General features: G+C 35.3%; 1 pseudogene; it reads left to right on the top strand.

Moving 5' to 3' along the window:
* Positions 1-1,064: 1,064 nt before the first annotated feature.
* On the top strand, positions 1,065-1,352 carry LOC102822912 (annotated as a pseudogene).
* The last annotated feature ends 6,791 nt before the right edge of the window (positions 1,353-8,143 follow it).

Here is an 8,143-nt window from a genome sequence, read left to right as displayed (position 1 = left end):
TATTTGATCAATTTCAGACTAAAAAATTTGTTAAAATTCTTCAGTTTCAGCACCATTGACTTTAGTGGTGGTATATGAATTTGAATAATAGTTGCATTAACTTTCAGGCATATTGATATTATCCTATCACAGACGTGTTGTACTTCAAGACAGATCTTAAAATGTTCTTTTTGATGATGAATGCTATGCCATTCCTCCCACAGTAAATCATATGATTGCCAGATTCAAAATGACCAAAACATTCCATTTCAGATTATAAACTCCTAGGATATGGATCTTTATGCATTCCATTTGATTCCATGTTCTGATGTTTGCAGCTGTTTCTTTTCATTTTGAGTTGTGTACCACCAGTAAATGAAGATTCCAAAAGCTTTATTCCATTTGTGTCATCATGATCAACTCAACTATGAGGAGGAAGTTGTTCCTCAGTCATTTTTTGAGTGCCTTTCAACCTTAGGCACTCATCTTTTGGCTATATATCTATATCTATATCTATATCTATATCTATATCTATATCTATCTATTGTTGTTGTTAAGTGTCGTCGAGTTGGTTCCAACTTACAGGAACACTATACAGGGTCTCTGAGGAGCTGCTGGTGGATTTGAACCACTGACCTTGTGACTTTTGGTTTGCAGTCTAGTGCTGATCCTACAGTGCTTTGCACTCATACACATATATAAGGGTGAGACAAAATTTATCCGCATTATGATTAAAACGCCAATCCACAGTCACGACATTGAGCATGCACATGAAATGGTTGAGTATATGAATGGCAGTGGATTATATGGCAAATCATTTTCAAATCAGCCATAGATCTGCCTATGAAATAATTCATGATAGACTTGGATTTCTGAAAGTTTGTGTGAGATGGGTACTGAAACAAGTCACCAAAGAACATAAACAGAAATGTTTGGACATCTGCAAACAAAACTTGGAATAATACTCAAAGGAAGGTAAAAGTTTCTTTAAAAAAAAACATTGCTGGTGCTGCGTGTGAGCTTGTTCAGTGCAGGCCTGGTAACTCTTTTGTGAAGTGGCAGCTGAGGAGACTCCAGAGCTCACCATGGCTGATGAGAAACCCAAGGAAGGAGTCAAGACTGAGAAAAACAATCATATTAATTTGAAGATGGCGGGGCAAGATGGTTCTGTAGTGCATTTAAGATTAAGAGGCATACACCACTTAGTAAACTAATGAAAGCCTATTGCGAATAACAGGGTTTGTCAATGAGGCAGAGCAGGTTCCAATTTGACGGGCAACCAATCAATGAAACATATACACCTGCACAGTTGGAAATGGCAGATGAAGATAACAATTGATGTGTTCCTACAGCAGACAGGAGGTGTCTTCTAAACAGAGAGCCTGCTACTTTACTCCAGAACTCTGTTCCTACCCACCAAGAATACATTCTCAATTAGAAAACCTCAATTTGGTTCCACCACATCCTGGCTACTATAGTATAGTTTTCTCTATTCTTTCATTTCCCCATTCATTTATTGTACATAAAGTAACTGGTACATGCTATATTTTTTGTATAAAGTAATAAGTGTATTGCATTTTTTGTTTGGTTTGGGGGTTGGGTTTTCTTTCTTTCTTTTTTACTAAAATGGCTAATGGTATGTTTTGACTGATCCAAGTGGAGATGAGATGGGGGAAATACTGGTTCTGTGAAAATCCCCACTTTCTCCATTAGTGGCATGCTCTTATCTTAATATTCCAGTAAGTTATTTTGCTCTCACTGTTTAACAAAAACATAAAAACTCCTTGCATATCTTGTTTGATTGGAGAATGTTAATATTTTTCATTTATCATTGTAAAACCAAGGACAATTTTATATATTTTTTGTATGTAGCTGTTACATGTAGGGCAATCTGTCTTCAAGTAGGGGTAAATTACTCTAAAAGAAATGAATCCTAGATAGTTTTCCTTTAAAGTAAATCATCTTGCTGTTTAAATAAACTTCTTGTTTAAAATAAAAACAAAACAAAACAAAAATATTACTGGTGATGAGACATGGATTCATCACTACGAGCCTGAGAGTAAATTGCAGAGTATGGAATAGAAACATCCTCAATTACTGACCAAGTTAAAGTTCTTTAAAAGCCAACCATCAGCTGGAAAATTTATGCTTACAGTTTTCTGAGACTCTCAAGGGCCAGTATTGGAGCACTATCAGAAAAAAGATTCAACTACAATCAGTGCTCATTACAGTGAGATGTTCACTGAAGAGCTGAAGCCTAAACTTCAGATTAAAAGCAGAGGACTGTTATCCAAGGGCATTATGATCTTGCATGAAAATGCATGTCTGCACACCTCTGCCCACACTGTTGACACACTGAAAAAACTTTGTTTTCTGGTGTTAAATCATCCTCCTTATAGTCCTGACCTTGCCCACTGAACTTTCACCTGCTTGGTCTCCTAAAAGTAGAGTTTCTAGGACAAAGTTTCATCTTTGATGCGGAAGTGAAGACAATGATGCATTCATGGCTCACACCTCAGTCTAAAATACTTTTAATAAGGGAATATGAAAGCTTCTTGGCAGATGGAAATGATGTATTTGTCTATTCTAAAAGTTGACTAAGATAAATTCTACAGTCAGAGTGTGGATAATTTTTGACTCGCCTTTGTGTGTGTGTGTGTGTGTGCGTGTGCGTGTGTGTGTGTGGTGTGTATGTACTCCTGGTGTGGTACTGTAGGATCAGCACTGTAGTACAAACCACATGTTGGGTGGTTCAAACCTGCCACCTTCTCCTTGTAAACTGATACAGGTTTGTTATGAGTCAAAACTGACTTGAAGGCAGTTAGCAACAATAACAGAAACAGAAAGAGACAGAGAGAGAAAAAGAGTCCTGATGTGGTGCTTTAGATTAAGCATTGGACTGTTAACCACAAGATCAGCATTTAAACTCACCAAACTTCCTCAAAATCCTAGGATCTCTATGAGTTATAACTGACTTGATGGCATGACATATATATGTACCCAAGTCCAGAATTTTCTTAGCATCAGACATCTTATCTGAAAATTTCATTTTAAATATCTGAAGCTGTTAAATCTCATTGAGTTGCTTTTTATTTCCAATTACTTTTTTGACTTTTTTCCTGCCTTTAACTCTACTACCTTGGTCTATAATTTTGTCAGGCATTATAAGCTTAGCATTGCTAAATATGATCAAAATTTGGCTAAGTATCTTCCATGAAAAATTCATATACTTTTGCTTAAGTACTATTGAACATTTTGAATGCTATAGAATATTCACAATAAACATTGAACAAGCTGTCAGAATGTGCATATTTTTTTAACATGGAAAATGTATTTTATCTAATGTATGTCAACCAAATATATCCCCAGCTGCATAGATAGTTATAACTACAACATATATAGAGACATTTGCCTATATTCAGTGATAAAGCAGCTGACAGCATTGTCTTGGTTGCTTATGCATTTGGCTGTTCATGCTGACACATCATTAATGGGACTGCTTACTGAGTAAGAGTATTCTGTAGTTAGTTCATATTGTACCTAAGTAGGTTATAAAATTCTTGATATTATAAGCAATATCTTATTCATGTTTTATTCCTATCATCTAATAAAATGTATGGCACATTGTAAGAGGATAACCAATTCAAAATTAAAATTAACCAAGTCTAATTATATTACAGAAACACCCATGACTGAATGAATCACTTTGTTCAGATTTTACATTATGATTTTTAAATTAAATATTATTTATATGAATATACTATCTTATAAAAGTATAATAAACAAGTTACTTAAAAGTCATGCAAATTAAATGAAATATCCCATCAAAATATAATTGTTTAATCATTTGATGGATGAGCGTAGCAGTTATGAGTTTGACCTCTAACCTCAAGGTCAGCAGTTCAAAAATACCAGTTGAGGCTTTCTGCTCCCATAAAGATTTACAGCCTCGGGAACACTATACAGAGTTGCTCTGGGCTCAGAACTGATTACAAGGCACATAACCAACCAACCAAAAGTAATCATATAAAAATTAAAAATATGGTTGCTCATTTTAATTTCCTCTTATTATATTATATGTTGTTGTTGTTAAGTGCTGGTTAAGTCTATTCTGACTCATAGTCACCAGTTATAGGGTTTCTGAGGAGTGACTAGTGAGTTTGAATCACTGACTTTGAACTTCATAGTAATCTTACAGCTCAGTCCATTATCCCACAATGCCACACCAGGACTCACCTTATCAGAACAGAGAGTATTTTGAATTTGTTCACTTTCTTCAATATAAAGAGATTTTAACCATATCTAACAAAAAGATTCTTCATACTGGGACTGTTGCATTTTCATTTCCAAATGACAACATGTATAAGGATCCTGGATTTCACTTCTAATTAAAGCTCTAATGAAAAAGTTTTTAATTTGGCATATCATTCCTATAGCTAAGGTAACAGGTTTTAGCTCACAAATCAGCTCAACTTATACAAACTGATAAAGAAAACAAGCAAAAAACTAATGACCTTACAACTGCAACAAGTTCAAATCCATTATTCCCAATTGAATAAAAAAGCCATTAAAACTGTGGCATTATAGAATAAGCACTGGACAGACAGCAAGGTTGGTTTGAACTGCAAGGTTGGTTGTTCAAATCCATCAACTGCTCCTCAAAAACCCTATCCAGTGTTGCTGTGAGTCAGAACCAACTCCACATCACTAAACAACAACAAAACAAACTAAAACTAACCTGAGCTAAATGCCTATCTTACAGCAAAAAGTTAGACCATTTAAAAAAGAATTTTATTAGACAACATATAACCTGCCATCTTACAAAGATCCCCAACTTTAACATGGAGCACTCCCTGGTATTTTAGATGTTTCTACTATAGCAGCAATAAACTTATAAGATAAAAATACTTGTTAGATAATGAGAATCATGTAAAACTTTTTCATTGTCATAGGTGGTACCTTTTGACTCCCACACACCTCAAAAAGCCATTGATTAATCTGGAGCGATAACACCACAATATTCATAGAACTCATGAATCAAGAATGTATTTGAACCCATTCCAAACCTTTCATTTCTCTGGGTCCAATAGAAGACATGCAGCCTTTCCTACTCAGTTTAGAAACCACAATAAATTTGATTGGAAAAGATTATTATCCATATGGAATTGTGAAATAAGATTATCAGAAACAGGAGAAATATGATTATCAGAAACAGAAGAAATATTATTTGATTTACCTGAACACAATCAACAGACAGACTCTAAAATAGAATACACTTTAAGTGAAGAAGTTTGTTGTTTTTTAAAGACACTCAGCTTGCTGCTGCAAGAGCGCCATTTCCCTGCTTTATCAAATTATTTGGAATGCCTTTCTTCTACACCTGAAATTCCATGACTCACTTTGTCTAGCTACTAAAGCTGGTCAGGTGCTAGGAGTTGAATCAATTAAACTTTGAATGGACACCTAGAAACCTTTATCTAATGTACTTTACAATGTACAGCTAAGGAGGGACTAATACAATATTTTGGGGGCTAAAGGCTTATTAATTGCTAACACCAGTCCCTGCAACACTCCTGTTTTCACTGTTAAGAAACTCAGCAATTAGGGCTGAAGATTTGTACAAGACATGTATATGCTCTTAATCAAATAATAATTCCAAGATTTTCAGTAGTTCTTGACCATCACCTGATCCTTACTAATCTATCTACTGAAGCAATTTACTTTCGAGTAATTGATCTTTACAATGTTTTTTTTAAGCATTCCAGTCCATCTGGACAGTGAGTGCTTCTTTGCTTTGACCTGGAGGGGGTTATATCAACAATGTGTGTGGGTTTTCATACTACTAAGCTTTACCACATCTCCAACTTATTTTCTAAGAATGTACATGCTGATTTGAAAACTTTGCAATTCATCTAGTGTTCTACAATCCTACAATACGTCAACAATTTGTTGGATTGTTCTAATTTTCAACAGTATCAGTAGATAGGGTCCTGTTGTTGCAACTTTTAGCAGGAGTAGATCATAAAGCCTATAGAGAAAATCAATTCTTAGTCTAACCTTCTGTTAAATATTTGGGACATATAGTTGTTTCAGAAAAGGAGATCCCAGTAGACCCCAAAGAAAAGAGTATATCTTAGTTTATACTAGTCCTATTAAGATAAATAATTAAGAGGAATTTGGGGATTCTACGTTAACAGTAAAATTTGGATACCAGATTTTGTTGACAGACTCAACATTTTTTTTTCCCCCACTTTCAGAGCTTAACTCCTTTCTGCACTCTAAATATGGCCAAAATGCCATCCTTGACTAAAATAAGCATTATCACTCTTGTGTTAGGTTCTTGTAATTATAACTTGGATGTTTCACTTTTTGTCTACAAGACTCCTGAGATGCTCTGAGAATCTTCATTCAAAAATATGGAATCCCACAGAAATTCACTGGTTATCTCATTATTCAGTTAGATCCTTTTGCTAGTTGCTACCCAAGCCCTTTACCTTAGAGTGGTCTTAACAGTTAGACCAGTTGAGACATTAGAAGATGGAGTTTTAGAAATGTTCTTGATGTTTATGTGTCTTAGGTGATATCATTCGTTTAAAATTCAACATGAACTAAACACCTTTTGGCCAGAAGGCTGGTGTTTTATGAAGATTTTATTTTAGCAGGTCCAAATACCCACTGTAAAGTGTCTGAATCCAGCTACATTATTACCTTTACCAAATGAAGATGTCAACATACCCCATGATTGCCTAAGTATTATTGACCAGTATTTGTCTCCTATACAAGATTTATGAGAAGCCCTGCTATCAAATCCTTAGTGCTACACCTATTGCTTGTTTATTGGCTATCTCTTTAACTGACAATTTGTATTTACAACAGTAATAAGTATTATACTATATATAGGCTCTTAGGAGCCCTGGTGTGTCATTGTGGGTTAGTGTGCCAGACTGCAAAGCTTTTTGAACTGCAAGGTTGGCAGCTCAAGCTCACCAGCTGCTCCTCGGAAACCCTACACAGGATCACTATGGGTCAGAACCAACTAGAAGACACTTAACAACATAGGCTCTTAAGGGCAACACTATCTAATTATTTTGCAGGATAATGCGATGGACCTCAAGGTTGGTTTGAATCACAGTGTAAGCTTTTCAAATTCACCAGCTGCTCATTAGAAACCATATACAGGGTCACTATGAGTCAGAACCTACTTGACTTCAACAGCACTTAACAACAACAACAAACATCAAGTATCTGTCAGTAATAAACATCTTGGCATAGATGAGTAAGCACCTGCAGTGCTGCATGGTTGTTGAAACATTTCTGTTAATATTTTAAAAGTTCCTGAAACCTTGTTTTTCACCCAGGTCTCCAGTGCAGTTTAACTTTTTTTATTTAATTCATTGGTTCTTGTAATATTTCTTAAAATGATGAATATCAGTCAATATGTTTGGTCCAGTGACTGTGTATTTCTTCCCCTCCAACTACTTTTGATGCTTCTTGCATCATTCAATATTTTGCCCAAGTTGTCATTAAGTGCCATCGAGTTGATTCCAACCTATAACGACCCTGTAAATCTTTACCAGAGCAGAAAGCCTCATCTTTCTCCCATGGAACTGCTGGTAGTTTTGAAATGCTGACCTTGAGATTAGCAGCTCAATTCGTAACCACTACACTACCAGAGCTCCCTATAGAATGTTCAATATTTCAAGTTGAGGCTTGGATTTTTTCTTCAGTTTTTTTAGTTTTAAAATGCTGAGTGTTTTCTTCACCTTTCATTTTCTAACACCAGATCTTTACACATTTCATTATACTTTAGTTTGTTTTCTCAAATTCTGAAATTCTCTATTAAATTCTTTAATTCCTTATTTCTTCTATTCATTTTTAGCTTCTCCTGATGTCAACCACAACTCTTCTGTGTGTCTGTCACTAGTGTCTAATGCATCAAATCTATTCTTGAGATTGTCTCTAGATTCAGGTGGGGCATATTCAAGATCATATTCTGGCTTTCACTGATAGTTTTAGTTTTCTTTAACTTCACTCTGATCTTGCATATGAGCAATTGATTATGTAGTCCATAGTCTGTCCCTGGTCTTGTTTTGGCTAATGATATTGACCTTCTCCATCATCATTTCCCATGTTGTTGTTGTTATGTGTCATGGGGTCGATTCTG

This window comes from Chrysochloris asiatica, unplaced genomic scaffold (assembly GCF_000296735.1).
Source record: "Chrysochloris asiatica unplaced genomic scaffold, ChrAsi1.0 scaffold00022, whole genome shotgun sequence".
In the NCBI taxonomy this organism is placed as follows: Eukaryota; Metazoa; Chordata; class Mammalia; order Afrosoricida; family Chrysochloridae; genus Chrysochloris; species Chrysochloris asiatica.
Note: the sequence above shows the minus strand (reverse complement) of the source record. Positions and strands in the feature narration are given on the sequence as shown.